The sequence below is a fragment of the Salmo salar genome, chromosome ssa16, assembly GCF_905237065.1.
Source record: "Salmo salar chromosome ssa16, Ssal_v3.1, whole genome shotgun sequence".
Lineage (NCBI taxonomy): Eukaryota > Metazoa > Chordata > Actinopteri > Salmoniformes > Salmonidae > Salmo > Salmo salar.
The window spans coordinates 2,978,734-2,998,474 of record NC_059457.1 but is presented as its reverse complement, the minus strand read 5'-3'; the positions used below and the strand labels follow the sequence as shown (position 1 = coordinate 2,998,474).

General features: G+C 43.1%; 1 pseudogene; it reads left to right on the top strand.

Moving 5' to 3' along the window:
- The window catches only part of LOC106573132 (endoplasmin-like), a 31,592-nt pseudogene that overhangs the window by 1,049 nt on the left and 10,802 nt on the right, over nt 1-19,741 (top strand).

Sequence of the window (19,741 nt, the reverse complement as noted above, 5' to 3'; positions counted from 1 at the left end):
TCTTCTGGCTGTGCCGGGTGGATATTATAACAGAACATGGTCAAGATGTTAAAATGTTCATAAATGACCAGCATGGTCAAATAATAATAATCATAGTAGTTGTCGAGGGTGCAACAAGCATGTCCGGTGAACAGGTCAGGGTTCCATAGCCGCAGGCAGAACAGTTGAAACTGGAGCAGCAGCACGGCCAGGTGGACTGGGGACAGCAAGGAGTCATCATGCCAGGTAGTCCTGAGGCATGGTCCTAGGGCTCAGGTCCTCCGAGAGAAAGAAAGAAAGAGAGAAAGAGAGAATTAGAGAGAGCATATTTAAATTCACACAGGACACCGGATAAGACAAGAGAAATACTCCAGATGTAACAGACTGACCCTAGCCCCCCGACACATAAACTACTGCAGCATAAATACTGGAGGCTGAGACAGGAGGGCGCACAACCCAAGGGGGGGCGCCAACCCAGACAGGAAGATCACGTCAGTGACTCAGCCCACTCAAGTGACGCACCCCTCCCATGGACGGCATGGAAGAACACCAGTACGCCAGTGACTCAGCCCCTGTAATAGGGTTAGAGGCAGAGAATCCCAGTGGAGAGAGGGGAACCGGCAAGGCAGAGACAGCAAGGGCGGTTCGTTGCTCCAGCCTTTCCGTTCACCTTCACACTCCTGGGCCAGACTATATTTAATCATAGGACCTACTGAAGAGATAAGTCTTCAGTAAAGACTTAAAGGTTGAGACTGAGTCTGCGTCTCTCACATGGGTAGGCAGACTATTCCATAAAAATGGAGCTCTATAGGAGAAAGCCCTACCTCCAGCCGTAGTATCAGTATTAGTATCTCAGGATCCCTCTGATGAATGACATTCACTGCAGGCTGAGGGGCATCACAGCGAACCACTGCATTTAACCATGGCAAGGTGACTGGGAATACGGTTGAATACAAACAGTGTAGTTATTCCCTCCCTAAGGCAATCAAACATGCAAAACATCAGTAAAGAGACAAAGCGGGGTTGCAATTCAACGGCTCAGACACGAGACGTACAGTACCAGTCAAAAGTTTGGACACACCTACTCATTCCAGGGTTTTTCTTTATTTTTACTATTTTCTACATGGTAGAATAATAGTGAAGACATCAAAACTATAAAATAACACATATAGAATCATGTAGTAACCAGAAAAGTGTTAAACACATCAAAATATATTTTATATTTGAGATTCTTCAAATTTGCCTTGATGATAGCTTTGTATTTGTGGAATTTCTTTCCTTCTTAATGCATGTGAGCCAATCAGTTGTGTTGTGACAAGGTAGGGGTGGTAAACAGAGGATAGCCCTATTTGGTAAAAGACCAAGTCCATATTATGGCAAGAACAGCTCAAATAATCAAAGAGAAACGACAGTCCATCATTACTTTAAGACATGAAGGTCAGACAATACTGAAATGTGCAGTCGCAAAAACCATCAAGCACTATGATGAAACTGGCTCTCATGAGGACCGCCCCAGGAAAGGAAGACCCAGAGTTACATCTGCTGAAGAGGATAAGTTCCTTAGAGTTATTAGACTCAGAAATTGCAGCCCAAATAAATGCTTCACAGAGTTCAAGTAACATACATATCTCAACATCCACTGTTCAGGTGGAGACTGTGTGAATCAGGCCTTCATGGTCGAATTGCTGCAAAGAAACCACTACTAAAGGACACCAATAAGAAGAGACTTGCTTGGGCCAAGAAACACAAGCAATGGACATTAGACCGGTGGAAATCTGTCCTTTGGTCTGATGAGTCAATAATTTTTTGTTTCCAACTGCTGTGTCTTTGTGAGACGCAGAGTAGGTGAACGGATGATCCCCACATGTGTAGTTCCCACCGTGAAGCATGGAGGAGGATTTGTGATGGTGTGGGGGTGCTTTGCTGGTGACACTGTCAGTGATTTATTTAGAATTCAAGGCACACTTAACCAGCATGGCTACCATAGAAATCTGCAGTGATACGCAATCCCATGTGGTTTGCGCTTAGAAGAACCATAATTTATTTTTCAACAGAACAATGACCCAACACACCTCCAGGCTGTGTCAGAGCTATTTAACCAATTTTCAGTTTTCTAAAATATTGAACGGCACGACATGCAGAAAATTCAGAGGTTGTAATTGAAGGGATATATACAGCTCATGTTCTTCAAAATAGACTACAAACACACGCAAGCACACACGCAAGCACACACACACACACACACACACACACACACACACACACACACACACACACACACACACACACACACACACACACACACACACACACACACAGCATTATCACCACTTTATAAAAACTATTCCTGACCACCACCTTGTGGTTGGTTGTTGAAGCTGCAGACAATTGTCAGTCTACTGCAGATAAAATTATCTATCCATTTAATCATATAAAATATTTCAGGTTATCCCAGAAACCTAGATGCTACTGAGCTGACTGTGGTAACCATGTCTGCTCATGCCTCCTGCATATGCATAGATTTATGTCCCTAAAATATCCTATCGCTCTGCTTTTCTTTATTGCTTGAATAAATGTTTCTTATGTTTTGCATTATGAACGTCTGGTAGGCTATGAGCTTCTGTAAGTGAACAAAACATCATTATAGTGAATAAATAGAACATTGATCAATAATCATCATTACAATACAATTTATAATCTACAACCACTGATTGAGCAACATGCGTAGACATTATTTGTTGAGCAATGATCTTTGCTGCCTCAACTAGAACCACTAAAATAATTATTTTGCTAATGGTTACAAGACACGTGTTAAATTGTACATGGAAGACATTTATTGGGAGAATTGTCCTGTAGATCGTGAAATGTCCTGCTGCTATTGGCTGAGATTTGTGCGTGGTGTCCTGTGATTGGTCCGTTATGGGGGTATTAAATGGAGCGCTTTTGTGACAGGGAGTTTGTCATTCTTCCTTTCCAAGGCATCGTTAATTGTGTTGATCCCGGCTTTTGTCTGAAGAGCTGGGCTTCATTCAATCATATTTCACAAAAGGAAGCGGATTTGGTTGATTGGGCTGCTCTGTGCACATATAGCGTTCGGTGAGTATCTAAGGATATGTTTTATTATTAACGACATTCACCCACATGAGCTATCTAGCTCTTGAACTCGAGTTCCTTCATTTGTAGCCTGGTAAGTTAGATGGCTGGCTAGGTATAATGCAAGCTTGCAATTCAAACGAATAGTTAGTTACCTAGATATGGATATCATTGGGCTTCTTATTTGTATGAATTAACGTTTTATTCATTGGAATTGATTCAAGGAAATGTATTCCCCTCACACGTGTTTCTGAAAGTTTCCTTACAGGTACAAACAAACATCGTTCCTTTTCTAGTTTTATAGTTGGTTATCTAGTTACCCCATAGCCCTACGCCCTCTCTGATTACAGTATTTCTTTGCTGCTAGTCTTGGCTTGCTCATCCTAGTTATCTCAGTTTGTTGTAACCATAATACAGGAAATGCATCTAAATAATAAAGCTGTTTAGCTATAGCCCATTAATGAATATTTTTAATCAGATGTATGCAATTAAGTATTTTTCAATCCAGCTAAGGTAACTAGATACATATTCACCCTCTGAATATGTGGCCCTTCAAATAAGTCCATTCACTTAAGTCTTTTCCTAACTACTCTTCTAATTTCAGCATCTGTGAGAGCAGAAGATGGACTTGACATTGATGGGACTGTGGAAGATGATCTGGGAAAAAGCAGAGATGGTTCCAAAACAGATGAGATGGTGCAGAGGTAGGTCAGAGGAAGAAACTTGAGGTACTAGATTCATAGGGGAGGTCATAGCATCTCACAGCTGGGTTGTATTCATTAGGCACCAAAAGAAAGGAAACTGACAAGTGGATGCTTTACCACTTTTTCTATTTTTTGCCCTAATGAACTCAACCTTGATCTGTGTACAGTATTTGAACAGATGACAGAAAATGACGCCGTACACTTCGACATGTCACTATGCCGTGACCTTTTGAACTAGACCTCGGAAGGCCCTGCATCTCAGTGCTAGAGGTGTCACTACAGACCCAGGTTTGATCCTGGGCTGTATCACAACCGCCTGTGATCGGGAGTCCTATAGGGCGGTGCACAATTGGACCTGTGTTTGGGTTAGTTGACGGTTTGGCTGGGGTAAGCAGTCATTGTAAATAAGAATTTGTTCTTAACTGACTTGCGTAGGTAAATAAAGGTTAAATAAAAAAAATACCACTGGTAGATGCTTGACGCACCCTCTCCAGGAGTCATTCCCATGGTCTACATTGCTGACTGTGAATCAGCCCTTCTTTAAATCAAATTCTTGTCAGTAATGTTTAAAGCATTGTCTAGGGAACAAAAATGTGATTACAGTGGTTATTGACTTAAGTGCTTAATCCTTTCAATATCACAAATTCTCTCCTCCTCCAGGGAAGAGGAGTCTATCCAGCTGGATGGGCTGAACGCAGCTCAGATAAAAGAGATCAGAGAGAAATCTGAGAAACATGTCTTCCAGGCAGAGGTCAACCGCATGATGAAGCTTATCATCAACTCTCTCTATAAGAACAAGGAGGTGAGTGGTGGTGGCTGGGGACACACTCGCACACAAACATGCTGGGGAACAGCCCTTATCCTGAAGTCAACTTGAAAGATAATGAAAACATCGCCAAAATTGGTGGATTCCCAGCTGAAGGGTTCCCTTCCTGATTATTCTCTCCTGATTCTGGTAATCCTCCAACTGTTATTTCTGGAATTTTGCCACCTTATCCTGAAGCCATTTAATGTTATTTGAGGAGGAGCTAACTAACCTGCCGTCCTGTGTGTTTTAGATGTTTAAGTTGACGACATTCAAATGTCTTAAATTTAAATGTCTAAAATGTGACCAGAGATGATATGTTTCCTCTATAATGCAGCTGCTTAATTGTTGCCACCATGGCAAAAAAATGTTAACATCAAATGGTACTCCTGAGGTGCACTTCCAAGATGCTAGAGAGCTCCATATGTGCCACTCTGTGCACATGAGGCTTGTGCCAATGCGAGTCGGGCCGTTGCCAGATGGGGGAGAGGAGCGAGTAAGGTAGCCTACAGAATTTGATAGACAAGGACACTAAATAGGTGGCCTATTCTAAACATTGCTTGTAGTTTGGCTGGTTAGCTAGCTTGTTAACTATTTAGCTATTAAATGGTTTTGGTCAAAAGTTGAAGTCGGTTATCCTCATGTCTGGCCTGCCGATGTGCCTGTTTCGCTGGGGTCTGCTGCCGTATTTGTATTTATTAGGGATGCCTATTAGCTGTTGCCAAGGCAGCAACTACTCTTCCTGGGGTCCAAACACATTTAGGCACTTACATTACATATAAAACTAAAAGAGAAGTCTCTACATATAACATTATTACACCACTACATATCTACCATACAACAATATTACAATGTATGTGTGTGTAGCGCTTGTGTGCGTATGTATGTGTCTGTACCTTTGTCTTCAGTCCCCGCAGTTCCATAAGCTGTATTTTTGTGTTTTAAACCTGATTCTACTGCTTGCATCAGTTACCTGATGTGGAATAGTGCCATGTAGTACTATGTGCCTCCAATAGTCTGTTCTGTACTTGGGGATTGTGAAGAGACTTCTGGTGGCATGTCTTGGGTATGCATGGGTGTCACTACTTTTTACAAAAACAAGTAGTGATTAAGTCAATCTCGTTTCCACTTTGAGCCATGAGAGATTAGCATGCATATTATTTAGCGCCCCCGTGTACTTTTAAGAGCCAGCCGTGCTGCCCTGTTCTGAGCCAATTGTAATTTTTCTATGCCCCCCCCCCCCCGTGACACAAGTAGGACCTGCTTTGTTGATAGTGTTAAGGCAGAGCAGTGCTTTATATGGACAGACTTCTCATTTTAGATACTGTTGTATCAACATTTTGACCATGACCGTTTACAATCCAGGGTTACTCCAAGCAGTTTAGTCACCTCAACTTGCTCAATTCCCACATCATTCATTACAAGGTTTAGTTGCGGTTTAATTAATGATTTGTCCTGAATACAATGCTTTTAGTTAAATATTTAACAACTTATTTTTTGCCACCCATTCTGACACTAACTGCAGCTCTAAGTTTTGCAGTCATTTCAGTTGCTGTAGTAGCTGACGTGTATAGTGTTGCGTCAAAAAAGTCAGTGGCATGTCCTTAATCAGGAATTCCTCAGGTCAGCTGTCTAGGCCCCTTACTTTTTCTACTTTTTCAATCTTTTACTATCTAGATTATGTTGGAGGCTTCTATTTGAAGAACACCCCTGTGTTCTGTGAGACAGGTAACGTTTTGTCCACAATATAGCAGGGGGTGTAAAGCCATAACGCATACGTTTTTCCAGCAGCAGACTATGGTTGATGTCAAAAGCTGCATTGAAGTTTAACAAAACAGCCCCCACAATCTTATCATACTTTTCTCAGCCAATCAGTCATTTGTAGTGGTGTAAAGTAACTAAGTACAAATACTTTGATACTAGTTAAGTAGTGTTTTGGGGTAGCTGTACTTTACTATTTTGGGCACTTTTACTCTGCTACATTCCTGAAGTAAAAAGTAGATTTTCTCACATTTCCCGTACACCCAAAAGCACTAGTTGCATTTCGAATGCTCCGGCAGGGCAGCAATATGGTCCAATTCACGCAGGTCTGTCAATTATTTTACTGTAAAATAGCATTATCTGGTCAAACGCCATTTGTTTTTATTAAGTGCTGTTTGAGGCAGTAAAGGGGGCTTTACTATTCTTCGCAAATAGGAGTGGCAATATTGTCTGCCATTTTCCATCCAGGTTGTCACAGACAATTTTTCACCTTTTCCACACTCTATGAAATTCAAAAGTACAATGCTTGTCTTTCATAATTTGGTCACATACACTTGGATGTGTAGTGTCAGTTTGTTGCTGTCTAGCCTTAGTTTGCTAGTCTTGCCAATGGGAGAATTTTTTTTTTGAAATAGTTAACAATATTAGTGGGATTTGTGATGAATGAGCCATCTGTTTCAATGAAGGATGGAGCTGAGTGACTTTTTGCCCAAAATGTCTTAAGGTGATCCAAAGCTTTTAACGATCATTATTTCATAGTAAGTTCTTCTGTTTAATTTATTTTAGTCACATTTCTCAATTTGCATTACATTTGCCAATTGGTTGTGCTGCCAGACTTATTTGCCATTCCTTTTGCCTCATCTGTTTTAGTCATACAATTTTTTAATTCCTCATCAAGCCAAGGGGTTTTTACTGTTTTCTTAATGGGAGTACTCAATTTCATAAATTTGGAAAGAGCAGCATCTGGTTGCTCATTAAACACCAGACCAGCAAATATTCTTCACATCAACATATGAATCACTACAACTTATTGTATGACCTCTTATAAACTATTAGGCCAAGCCTTTGGAACTTTGGTTTTCCTAAATATGGCTACTATATTGTGATCACTACAGCCTATGGATTTGGATACTGCTTTAAAGCAAATTTGTGCAGCATTAGTAAAGATATGATCAGTACATGTTGTTTTTCAATCCTGTGCTGTTTGTAACTACCCTGGTAGGTTGACAACCTGAACCAGGTTGCAGACACTGGTTACAGTTTTTGATTCTTTTTCTTGAGTGGGCAGCTTGATGAGTCAGTCAATATTTAAGTCACCCAGGAAATATTCCTGTCACATACATTATCAAGCATTTCACACATATTATCCAGATACTGACTGTTAGCACTTGGTGGTCTATAGCTGCTTCGCACCAGAATGGGCTTTAGGTGAGGCAGATGAACCTGTAGCCATATTACTTCAACCGTATTTAACATTAGATCCTTTAAGCTTTAAAGGAAAGTTTTGAATATAGACCTCAACACCGCCCCCATTGGCATGTCTTTCAAGTAGAGGTTATAACCATGTGTTCCTACCACTGTATCATCAAAGGTATTATTTAAGTGAGTGTCAGAGATAGTCAGGATATAAATGTCATCTGTTACACGCAAGTTGACTTCATGAACCTTGGTTCTTAGACAATATTAACGTATGTAGCCTATTTTGAGCACTTCTGGTTTGCTTGATTGTTATTAATGCTTTACTGGGAAGCTTATCAGAAGTAGACTTGCTCATGTTATCTACAGTGCATTCAGAAAGTACTCGGACGCTTGAATTTTGTTATGTTACAGTATTCTGAAATTGATTAAGTAACATTTTCCTTCAATCTACACCTGTTTCATTTTTGCTATTAACTTATCTTGATGGCACTCCCCAGTCAGTTTACATTTACATTTTATTTCACCTTTATTTAACCAGGTAAGCTAGTTGAGAACAAGTTCTCATTTACAACTGACCTGGCCAAGATAAAGAAAAGCAGTGCGACACGACACGTTACACATGGAATAAACAAGCGTACAGTCAATAACACAATAGACAAAGTCTATATACACTGTGTGCAAATGGCGTGAGGTAAGGCAATAAATAGGCCATAGTAGCGAAGTAATTACAATTTAGGAAATTAACACCGGGGTGATGGTTGAGCAGATGGTGATGTGCAAGTATAAATACTGATGTGCAAAAGGCAGACAAGTAAATAAAAACAATATGGGGATGAGGTAGGTAGATTGGGTGGGCTATTTTCAGATGGGTTATGTGCAGTGACTGGTAAGCTGCTCTGACAGCTGATGCTTAAAGTTAGAGAGGGAGATATAAGGCTTCAGCGATTTTTGCAATTCGTTCCAGTCATTGGCAGCAGAGAACGGGAAGGAAAGGCGGTCAAAGCAGGTGTTGGCTTTGGGGATGACCAGTGAGACATACCTACTGGAGCGCGTGCTACGGGTGGGTGCTTTTATTGTGACCAGTGAGCTAAGGCAAGGCGGCGCTTTACCTAGCATAGACGTATAGATGACCTGGAGCCAGTGGGTCTGGCGACTAATATGTAGCGAGTGCCAGTCGACTAGAGCATACAGGTCGCAGTGGTGGGTGGCATAAGGGGCTTTGGTGACAAAACGGATGGCACTGAGACTACATCCAGTTTGCTGAGTAGAGTATTGGAAGCTATTTTGTAAATGACATCGCCGAAGTCGAGGATCAATAGGTTAGTCAGTTTTAGTAGGGTATGTTTGGCGGCGTGAGGTGACGGAGGCTTTGTTGCGAAATAGGAAGCCGACTAGATTTAATTCTGGATTGGAGCTGTTTAATGAGTCTGGAAGGATAGTTTACAGTCTAGCCAGACACCTAGGTATTTGTAGTTGTCCACATATTCTAAGTAGAACCGTCCAGAGTAGTGATGCTAGTCGGGAGGGCGGGTGCAGGCAGCGAACGGCTGAAAAGCATGCATTTGGTTTTACTAGTGTTTAAGAGCAGTTGGAGGCCACGGAAGGAGTGTTGTATAGCATTGAAGCTTGTTTGAAGGTTAGTTAAGTGTCCAAAGATGGGCCAGATGTATACAGAATGGTGTCTGCGTAGAGGTGGATCAGGAAATCACCCGCAGAAAGAGCGACATTGTTGATATATACAGAGGAAAGAGTCGGCCCGAGAATTTAACCCTGTGGTACCCCCCATAGAGACTGCCAGAGGTCCGGACAACAGGCCCTCCGATTTGACACACTGAGCTCTGTCTGAGAAGTAGTTGGTGAACAAGGCGAGGCAGTCATTTGAGAAACCGAGGCTGTTGATTCTGCTATAAGAATACCGGGATTGACAGTCGAAAGCCTTGGCCAGGTCGATGAATACGGCTGCACGTTACTGTGTTTAATCGCTGGCGTTTATGATATTGTTTAGGACCTTGAGCGTGGCAGGTGCACCCGTGACCAGCTCAAACCGGATTGCACAGCGGCGAAGGTACGGTGGGATTCGAAATGGTCAGTGATATGTTTATTAACTTGGCTTTTGAAGACTTTAGAAAGGCAGGGCAGGATGGATATAGGTCTATAACAGTTTGGGTCTAGTGTCACCCCCTTTTGAAGAGGGATGACTGCGGCAGCTTTCCAATCTTTAGGGATCTTGGACGATACGAAAGAGTTTGAGCAGACTGGTAATAGGGGTTGCAACAATGGCGGTGGATAATTTTAGAAAGAGGGTCCAGATTGTGTAGCCCAGCTGATTTGTACGGGTCCAGGTTTTGCAGCTCTTTCAGAACATAAGTTATTTGGGTGAAGGAGAAGCTGGGGAGGCTTGGGCAAGTAGCTGCGAAGGGTGCGGAGCTGTTGGTTGGGGTAGCCAGCAAGAAATCAGTAGAGAAATGCTTATTGAAATTCTCGATTGTGGATTTATCGGTGGTGTGTGTTACCTAGCCTCAGTGCAGTGGGCAGCTGGGAGGAGGTGCTCTTATTCTCCATTGAGTTTAGTGTCCCAAAACTTGGAGTTAGAGCTACAGGATGCAAATTTCTGTTTGAAAAAGCTAGCCTTTTCTTTCCTGACTGACTGTGTATTGGTTCCTGTCTTCCCTGAAAAGTTGCATGTTGTGGGGACTATTTGATGCTAGTGCAGTCCGCCACAGGATGTTTTTGTGCTGGTCAAGGGCAGTCAGGTCTGGAGTGAACTAAGGGCTATATCTTTTCTTAGTTCCACATTTTTTGAAAGGGGCATGCTTATTTAAGATGGTGAGTAAATTACTTTTAAAGAACGACCAGGCATCCTCAACTGACGTGATGAGGTCAATATCCTTCCAGGATACCCGGGCCAGGTCAATTACATTGAGACTTATAACCTTAAATTCCCAACGACGCATCAATATAAATAAAAAAAACATGTGCACCATAACTGCCTGCTTAACATGAGCCTAAAAATGAACGAAAGAACAATAAAGCAAATACTTTGCTATTTGGAGTCCCATGTCAGAGGATGGTCTCTTTCCTCTGGAGTTTGTGGGGATGAGCCTTTCCGCAGGAGGGGCCCCTCACTCAGATTTGAAAATGCGTGACGCAGTCGCAAACGACCTGTTGGAACTGAAAATAAATAAAAAGGGTGCCTATTGTCTCATACACATAGTTTGCACTTGAAATTAACCAATATAGGTCATGTGTGCATATCATGAATCCTCCCCTTGATATGCCCTTCTGTCACCCCGTTGTCTCATTAATCATTAGCTATTAGGTATGTTATTAACGTGACATGCATAATGTGTCCATAAAGAACACATACTTTTGGCTACTCACCCTTGTTCAGGATTGGGGGAAAATAGGGAGACATTTTACCTATTGCAATGTCAACTTTAACTACCTAATGTCTTAAAAGCTAGCGGTAACTAAGTCTGTTAAATCCGATTCAGTGTCTTCAATCTTCTCGTTGGAAATGTCTGAGTCTCTCTCGGATGTGAACGTCCTCTCGCCGAGGTGATTTCCCTCTTTCTGTGACTGCTCACCGACAACAATCCATGGGAGGTCCTGCTCGAGTCTTTCTGCTGGTGAAGACGCCTTTCTCCTGGCGGTGTACTCCACTGGGATGCCCCTCGACTTCAGGTCATCAGCTGCTCCGTCTGCATGCTTGTATGTAACCAGGCCATTATCCAGAAATACCTGCATTTGACAGGAATGGTGTTTGGAAATGAATACTTTTTCTCTAAGTGCTTTCTTGATGGTGTATTCCTTCATTTTCAGTATCTCTCCTGCGTAGTCATGATCAAAGAACACTCGTTGGTCTTGGGAATTAAACAGGCTTTTCCCAGGCTGCACGTAAGACTTTCTCTTTTACTGAGAATTTAAGGAACCCTACTACTATGGATCTTGGTGGGGTGCCGCTGGGGGGTTTTAATGCCAGAGGTCGGTGTGTTCTCTCGATTCCCAGGTCAGTGTCAAGTATTTCTTTGAATATACGCTCCACAAATTTGGGCATTTTCTTTTTCTGTGCCCTCCACCACAGAATAGTCTGTTTCGCTGTGAGAAACCTTTGAGTTCTGTCACTTTTGCCTGTAGTGTGTGATGGCTTTTCAAAAACTGTTCAAGTATTTTCTTGGCTGCAGTGTTCCATGTGTCTGTTTCCCCAATGCGCTTTTCTGCATCCCCATTATTGTAGATCCTTGTTTTCTTTGAGTTTCTGGTTAATGTCCTTCAACTCGTTTAATTATTTTCGTACAACTTCTCGAAGTTCCTCGTGAACCTGTGAGTGCCTCGCGCAAGCCATTCTTCATCACCTCACGAAATGAGTTATTTTGCTGCTAGCTTATTTGCGCTAGCATTAGCCATCTGTTTCATCAACGATAATCTTCTTGTCTTGTTACGGGCTATTGTTGTAGCTCCACGACCTTTCCCATTGTGTGGAAGTTATTTTAATGCTCCGTGTAAATACTTGAATTTAGGGGGGAAACACCCAACCGATGTGCATTATGGAAAAACTAAGCAGCCATTTCCTAAGTTGCGTCACCGGAAGTCGATACCACACTTTGAGGGTGCGACTCAAATCATGGTCTGGTGCCACCATTTGGAAAAGGCAAGTAGCACGGGTGGGGGTTAGTCTGGAGCTCTGTCAGGAGAGGCACTGGGTGTGCACTCCACCCTTTTGTTCCAGCCCTGCTCTAACACATCAGATTCTACAAATCAACTGCTCAACAAGATCTTGTTAAGCTGGATCAAAAGCCTGCACACCAGTAACCTAGATCTCCAGATGGAGAGTTGTGTCTTATACAGTAACAGTGCTGTATATTTGACTTAAGGCATCTGATCAGCTATAAGTGAAATCGAACCTGCACATCAACTGAGCCAGGATCACATTCAAACGGATTTTGCTGGTTGTCACTCATCTCTTGTATTTGCTTTACATGATTGTGTTGAGTTCCTGCAGTATCCCAAATGCCTGTTACGGCAGCAAGGAGACTTTAAAAAAATTACGATCATAATGGATGACAAGTCACTCCCAACCCAATTCCAAAAATCTTTCCAACCTTCCCGCTCGCTAACCACCAAGCCTCGGTGGGAAATAGAATATTGTCATGCTCTGATCCCATATCTCCACATAGTTTGATGCAAGACAGACGTGCGCAATGTAGTTTACAATCTAACTTACCTGCGTCATCTGATTTCTGCTCTATTGCTGCCATTTGGTCTAATTGTATCCATTATAGTAGTTAAGTGGGTGTATCATACAATGCGTGCAGAGGAAGACGCGTTAATAACTAGAGTGCAGAGGCCTATCCACTGTCCCGTGATCAATGGCGCCCCATCTGTGCAGAATCCCATGGAATCCAGATACTGACTGTTAACACTTGGTCTATAGCAGCTTCCCACAAGAATGGGCTTTAGTTGAGGAAGATGAACCTGCAGCCATATTACTTCAACAGTATTTAATGAGATCCTCTCTAAGCTTTACAGGAATGTGCTTCTGAATCTAGACCGCAACACTGCCCCCATTGGAATCTGCTTTTTGTCAATAGTGACACCGCACACTGAACATCCCCTGTGCTCTTTCATGCTCTGGAATCATGAGACAGAAAAATATGTCCTCGTGAATAGCACCCCCCGAAATGTAGCTAACAAAAGTCAATGCGTGGACATATCGGCCCTCACAGCTAAAATCCATTTGGAGTGCATAAGGTGGGGAGTTTGAGTCTTAAGTCAATATCATCATGATTGCTAGCTATAGTGTCAATTATTAGTTTCAGTGTTATCTGACAAAGGTATTGTGACTTTGCCTCTGCCTGCCCGGAACATTGTTTTCACCATATCAATCGTAGGCCATGAGTACTCAAACGATCTTCAACTAAATACTGTAACTATTTGGTCCGTTGTGTTGAAGACCACGTTCATTTTCTTTGACTCTAGTGTTCGATGTGTGCATTTGCAGGACACAACAAAAAAATAAAACAAGCCAAGCATCACAGTTTTGCTCCCTAAATTCCTTTTCACTCAATTGTGTTCCAACTGCTCCCTCCGCACACGCCTGTGCTGTGAGCCTACAGAAATGAATGCCTGTAAAGGTATTTAACTGATGGGCTTCACAAGGTGACATGTCTTGCCAAGTGATGGCAGTTATCACATTCTAAATGCTGGTTGACTGAAGTAGGGAAATGTGTTCCAACAATGAACTACAGTTTTGGAATTGCGTAATTTTCCTCTCACGCCTCGATCAAACCAAACGGTGTCTTTGCATTTTGGTACACCAGAAGCACTCTTGCGCACATCCAGATACTGCACACTATTTTGCCGCATGACTTCATCGGCCTAGATCACACTGGTAGCGTCATGTGCAAAATAGTACCCTGTATCTGGATAAGGGCGCAAAAAAGTTCAACATTCACCTTCTAACATTTCTGTCAAGCGGTCTACGCATAGTTTGTATGCGCTTGATAAATCCAACATATGCAGAACACACTGCAACTGCCTCTGCAACGCAATGCTGCAAGGCACACGCAGCATTCCATTGGAAATGCGCTACAGGGAGACAGGACGGACACCTGATCGTCCTCGCAGTGGCAGACCACGTGTAACAACACCTGCACAGGGTCGGTACATCCGAACATCACACCTGTGGGACAGGTACAGGATGGCAACAACTGCCCGAGTTACACCAGGAATGCACAATCCCTCCATCAGTGCTCAGACTGTCCACAGTAGGCTGAGATTGGCTGGACTGAGGGCTTGTAGGCCTGTTGTAAGGCAGGTCCTCACCAGACATCACCGGCAACAACGTCACCTATGGGCACAAACCCACCGTCGCTGGACCAGACAGGACTGGCAAAGTGCTCTAAACTGAGTCGTGGTTTTGTCTCACCAGGGGTGATGGACGGATTCGCATTTATCGTCTAAGGAATGAGCGTTACACCGAGGCCTGTACTCTGGAACGAGGTAGTGTCCGTCATGTCTGGGGCGGTGTGTCACAGCATCATCGGACTGAGCTTGTCATTGCAGGCAATCTCAACGCTGTGCGTTACAGGGAAGACATCCTCCTCCCTCATATGATACCCTTCCTGCAGGCTCATCCTGACATGACCCTCCAGCATGACAATGCCACCAGCCATACTGCTCATTCTGTGCGTGATTTCTTCCAAGACCGGAATGTCAGTGTTCTGCCTTGGCCAGCGACGAGCCTGGAGCTCAATCCCATTGAGCACGTCTGGGACATGTTGGCTCAGAGGGTGAGGACGAGGGCCATTCCCCCCCCCCAGAAATGTCCGGGAACTTGCAGGTGCCTTGGTGGAAGAGTGGGGTAACATCTCACAGCAAGAACTGGCAAATCTAGCGTAGTCCATGAGGAGATTCATTGCAGTACTTAATGCAGCTGGGTGTCCACACCAGATACTGACTTTTGATTTTGACCCCCTCCCCCCTGTTCAGGTACACATTCTGTTTCTGTTAGTCACACGTCTGGAACTTGTTCAGTTTGTGTCCAGTTGTTAAATGTTATGTTCATACAAATATTTACACATGTTAAGTTTGCTGAAAATAAACGCCGTTGACAGGGAGAGGACATTTTTTGGTTTTTTGTATGCACATTGGTCATAGTATGGATATAGTTAGTATGCCAAATGTTCACGGATGTCGTACTAAATACGTATTATACACACAGGATGACACTATCTGTACTTTTAGGGCCCATAATGCGATTCTTCAGAAAATGGTTGTGGCTTCACAATGTTTTCAGATTTGATGAAAATGACAGGAAATATGCTGCTAGAGTCTGAGAGCGACTACAAATTCATTGACTTAACTAAGGACAAATGTTGCACAATGAAATGCTACGTTATGTTGGCTGACAATTTGTTAGCTACGCTATCCTTTACGAACCGCATAGCACTACAGCAGTATGTACAGGTGTGTTACCTAACGTTAGATGGATACTAATACAGCAACTTGCCAGGCAGTATATTAATAAAAATTGGTTAGTTAATATATTCACAAGTGGTATCGTCATTGTGCGTTTCAGTGGACATAGCCAGAATTGACAATCTACTCCGATTTCCGAGCATCTACTCTGAATATGGCTGGTGTCAGTAAACGTCAGCAAAAAAGCATAATTGTTGCCAGTAGCACAGTAAGTCACCAAGGCTCTGGATAATGTGAAAACAGTCTAACCAGGTCTGCTATGGCGTGTAAAATGGTCAGTGTTCTCTCATTGTCTGGAAGTAGCTAGCCAACGTTAGCCAGTTAGCTTGGGTGCTTGACTGCAGTTGAATGCTCTGCTCAACCCTACTCCTCGGCCAGGGCGTCCAGTGTGCGCTCCGAACGCTCAGAGCTAAACGCTCTGGAATTACGAATGCCCAGAATGCGCTCTAGCACTGCAGATTGACTTTACGTACACACTAGAAATTGTAGCTAGTCATTTGTTATGCTAACAAGTTAGCAAGAGGTTGCATAGCAACAGCATCAACTTCCGGTAGACAGGCGACACTCGTATGCTCAACTGAAACGATACCGTTTGTTTACATATACTAAAGAATTAATATGTAGTGTATTCTCATTATGTACACTGCTCAAAAAAATAAAGGGAACACTTAAACACAATGTAACTTCAAGTCAATCTCACTTCTGTGAAATCAAACTGTCCACTTAGGAAGCAACACTGATTGACAATAAATTTCACATGCTGTTGTGCAAATGGAATAGACAACAGGTGGAAATTAGCAAGACACCCCCAATAAAGGAGTGGTTCTGCAGGTGGGGACCACAGACCACTTCTCGCTTCCTGGCTGATGTTTTGGTCACTTTTGAATGCTGGCGGTGCTTTAACTCTAGTGGTAGCATGAGACTGAGTCTACAACCCACACAAGTGGCTCAGGTAGTGCAGCTCATCCAGGATGGCACATCAATGCGAGCTGTGGCAAGAAGGTTTGCTGTGTCTGTCAGCGTAGTGTCCAGAGCATGGAGGCGCTACCAGGAGACAGGTCAGTACATCAGGAGACGTGGAGGAGGGCAACAACCCAGCAGCAGGACCGCTACCTCCGCCTTTGTGCAAGGAGGAGCAGGAGGAGCACTGCCAGAGCCCTGCAAAATGACCTCCAGCAGGCCACAAATGTGCATGTGTCTGCTCAAACGGTCAGAAACAGACTCCATGAGGGTGGTGTGAGGGCCCGACGTCCACAGGTGGGTTGTGCTTACAGCCCAAGACCGTGCAGGACGTTTGGCATTTGCCAGAGAACACGAAGATTGGCAAATTCGCCACTGGCGCCCTGTGCGCTTCACAGATGAAAGCAGGTTCACACTGAGCACATGTGACAGATGTGACAGTCTGGAGACGCCGTGGAGAACGTTCTGCTGCCTGCAACGTCCTCCAGCATGACCGGTTTGGCGGTGGGTCAGTCATGGTGTGGGGTGGCATTTCGTTGGGGGGCCGCACAGCCCTCCATGTGCTCGCCAGAGGTAGCCTGACTGCCATTAGGTACCGAGATGAGATCCTCAGACCCCTTGTGAGACCATATGCTGGTGCGGTTGGCCCTGGGTTCCTCCTAATGCTAGACCTCATGTGGCTGGAGTGTGTCAGCGGTTCCTGCAAGAGGAAGGCATTGATGCTATGGACTGGCCCGCCCGTTCCCCTGAATCCAATTGAGCACATCTGGGACATCATGTCTCGCTCCATCCACCAACGCCACGTTGCACCACAGACTGTCCAGGAGTTGGCGGATGCTTTAGTCCAGGTCTGGGAGGAGATCGCTCAGGAGACCATCTACCACTGATCAGGAGCATGCCCAAGCATTGTAGGGAGGTCATACAGGCACGTGGAGGCCACATACTACTGAGCCTCATTTTGACTTGTTTTAAGGACATTACATCAAAGTTGGATCAGCCTGTAGTGTGGTTTTTCCACTTTAATTTTGAGTGACTCCAAACCCAGACCTCCATGGGTTGATAAATTGGATTTCCATTGATTATTTTTGTGATTTTGTTGTCAGCACATTCAACTATGTAAAGAAAAGTATTTAAGATTATTTCTTTCATTCAGATCTAGGATGTGGTGTTTAAGTGTTCCCTTTATTTTTTTGAGCAGTATAGTATACTGTATGTTAGTGTGGGTGTTCAAACACAGCCAATGACTCTGTCGGTGTGATCGAGGCATTAGGCTACTTTGCGGTTGTCACTAGTTACCACAGGCACCAAAAAAATAATAAATGCAAAAATGTGCTTTTTGGTCTAAAGGTTAAGTTAAGAAGCTAAATTGTAGAAATGGACAGGGTTTATGACTTCGTGGCTGTGGTAACTAATGTTAGTGGCGACCCTACTTTGCAAACTACTAGTGGCATTTTCAAATTGGTGAACCTAGGCTATTACCCCCCCCCCACTAGACTGACCGCTTCCACACTGAAAATATGCTAAAACATTATGTAGTTTGATAGACTTTATTTTTCATCTGAATCATTAAGCCTAGGCCTAATCACCAAACGGATGTCCTGGCCATAATTCATCCCCATAGTGTTCAATGTAGAATTGTTAATCCATTTAGAAAATTCAGAACAGGCTTAATTAACTAAATCGATCGTCTGTATATTGGAAAGACCGATTTTGGTTTGTAACCATGATTTCTTTCAACTTTCCAAATTGAGCCCTGTTTCAAATGAGTACTCTTTGAATAACTGTTCTTGACATGATGTGAATCACTTCGGTCTAATCTGACCTATTTTATTCTAACATGATTATTTTTTTTTACCAAAAAATGTGTCTTGGATGTGATAAGGTCTCGGGGAAATAAGAGCAGATTGTCTGTTAATTTAACAAAACAAGGCCATGCAATTGTGTAACCATAGGCTTCTACAAGTGGTACACTGCTGACGTTATTACCTTTTTTTGAAGATTCTGTTCCACAATCTAACCAGTTGATATTAGTTTCAATAAATTAATCTTAAATTACAATTTATTGACTGAAAATGAGGCAATTAGGATTCGTTATCTATAATTATGATAAATTGGGCATGGTTGGTGTGTAGTGAAATGTTGCTTTTCTAAAAATGGCTTGTATACATTTTATTTTGTAGTCCTCCAGAAAAATCATGCCAGTACTTGGAACAGTCAAAGGTCATATGACCATCCCAAATCAACTGCGGCCGGTAATATCAAAGTCTCTGCAATTAGTGTGTGGTTTCATAGTGTAGTGGGTTTAGCCATTCACTGTGGGAATGATTCAAGTGTAGCCTTTTCCCATGATCTAAGTGTGATCTCGGACTGAATTTTAACTTTTTAGATTGGAATCATTTTAATTGAAGGTTAACCACATTACAATGATTGAGACTATTTTTATATCAGGTGACCCCACATGGGGACGCAAGCCCTAGTTTGGGAGCCACTGGCCTAACCACTATGCTGCATCAGTAAGCCTACAGAATAATGCTTATTGCTAATAGCACACCTGCCTGATAATAGGAACTGTAGGCTATCCTTTTGAAAGAGTGGTCCCTAAATGCAGATTGTGGATTTGATCAAACCAAGGGGGTAAATGGATATAAGTCAACCATAACCATCCTTTACTCCTGTGTGTTGTAGATCTTCTTGAGGGAGTTGATATCCAACGCCTCTGATGCTCTGGATAAGATCAGACTGATGTCTCTGACCAACGAGGATGCACTGGCAGGCAATGAGGAGCTCACCATCAAGATCAAGGTGTTTCATGGTCCTCACAGGTTCAATCTCAACTCACATTCCGTACTGGAGAATGTCCAAAGTTTCTCCTTTCAGACCTTCTCCAGTGGGTTTTGAGACTGTTAGGAGAGGATGCAAGGAATCAAGTAAAGCTGAATTGAGGAAGAGCCAAACGCCTTAACTTTGTAAATGTTTTTGACTGATCCATTCTACAAGACATGGGAATCATAAGATAAATACTATTAGGACTTCTGAGCTT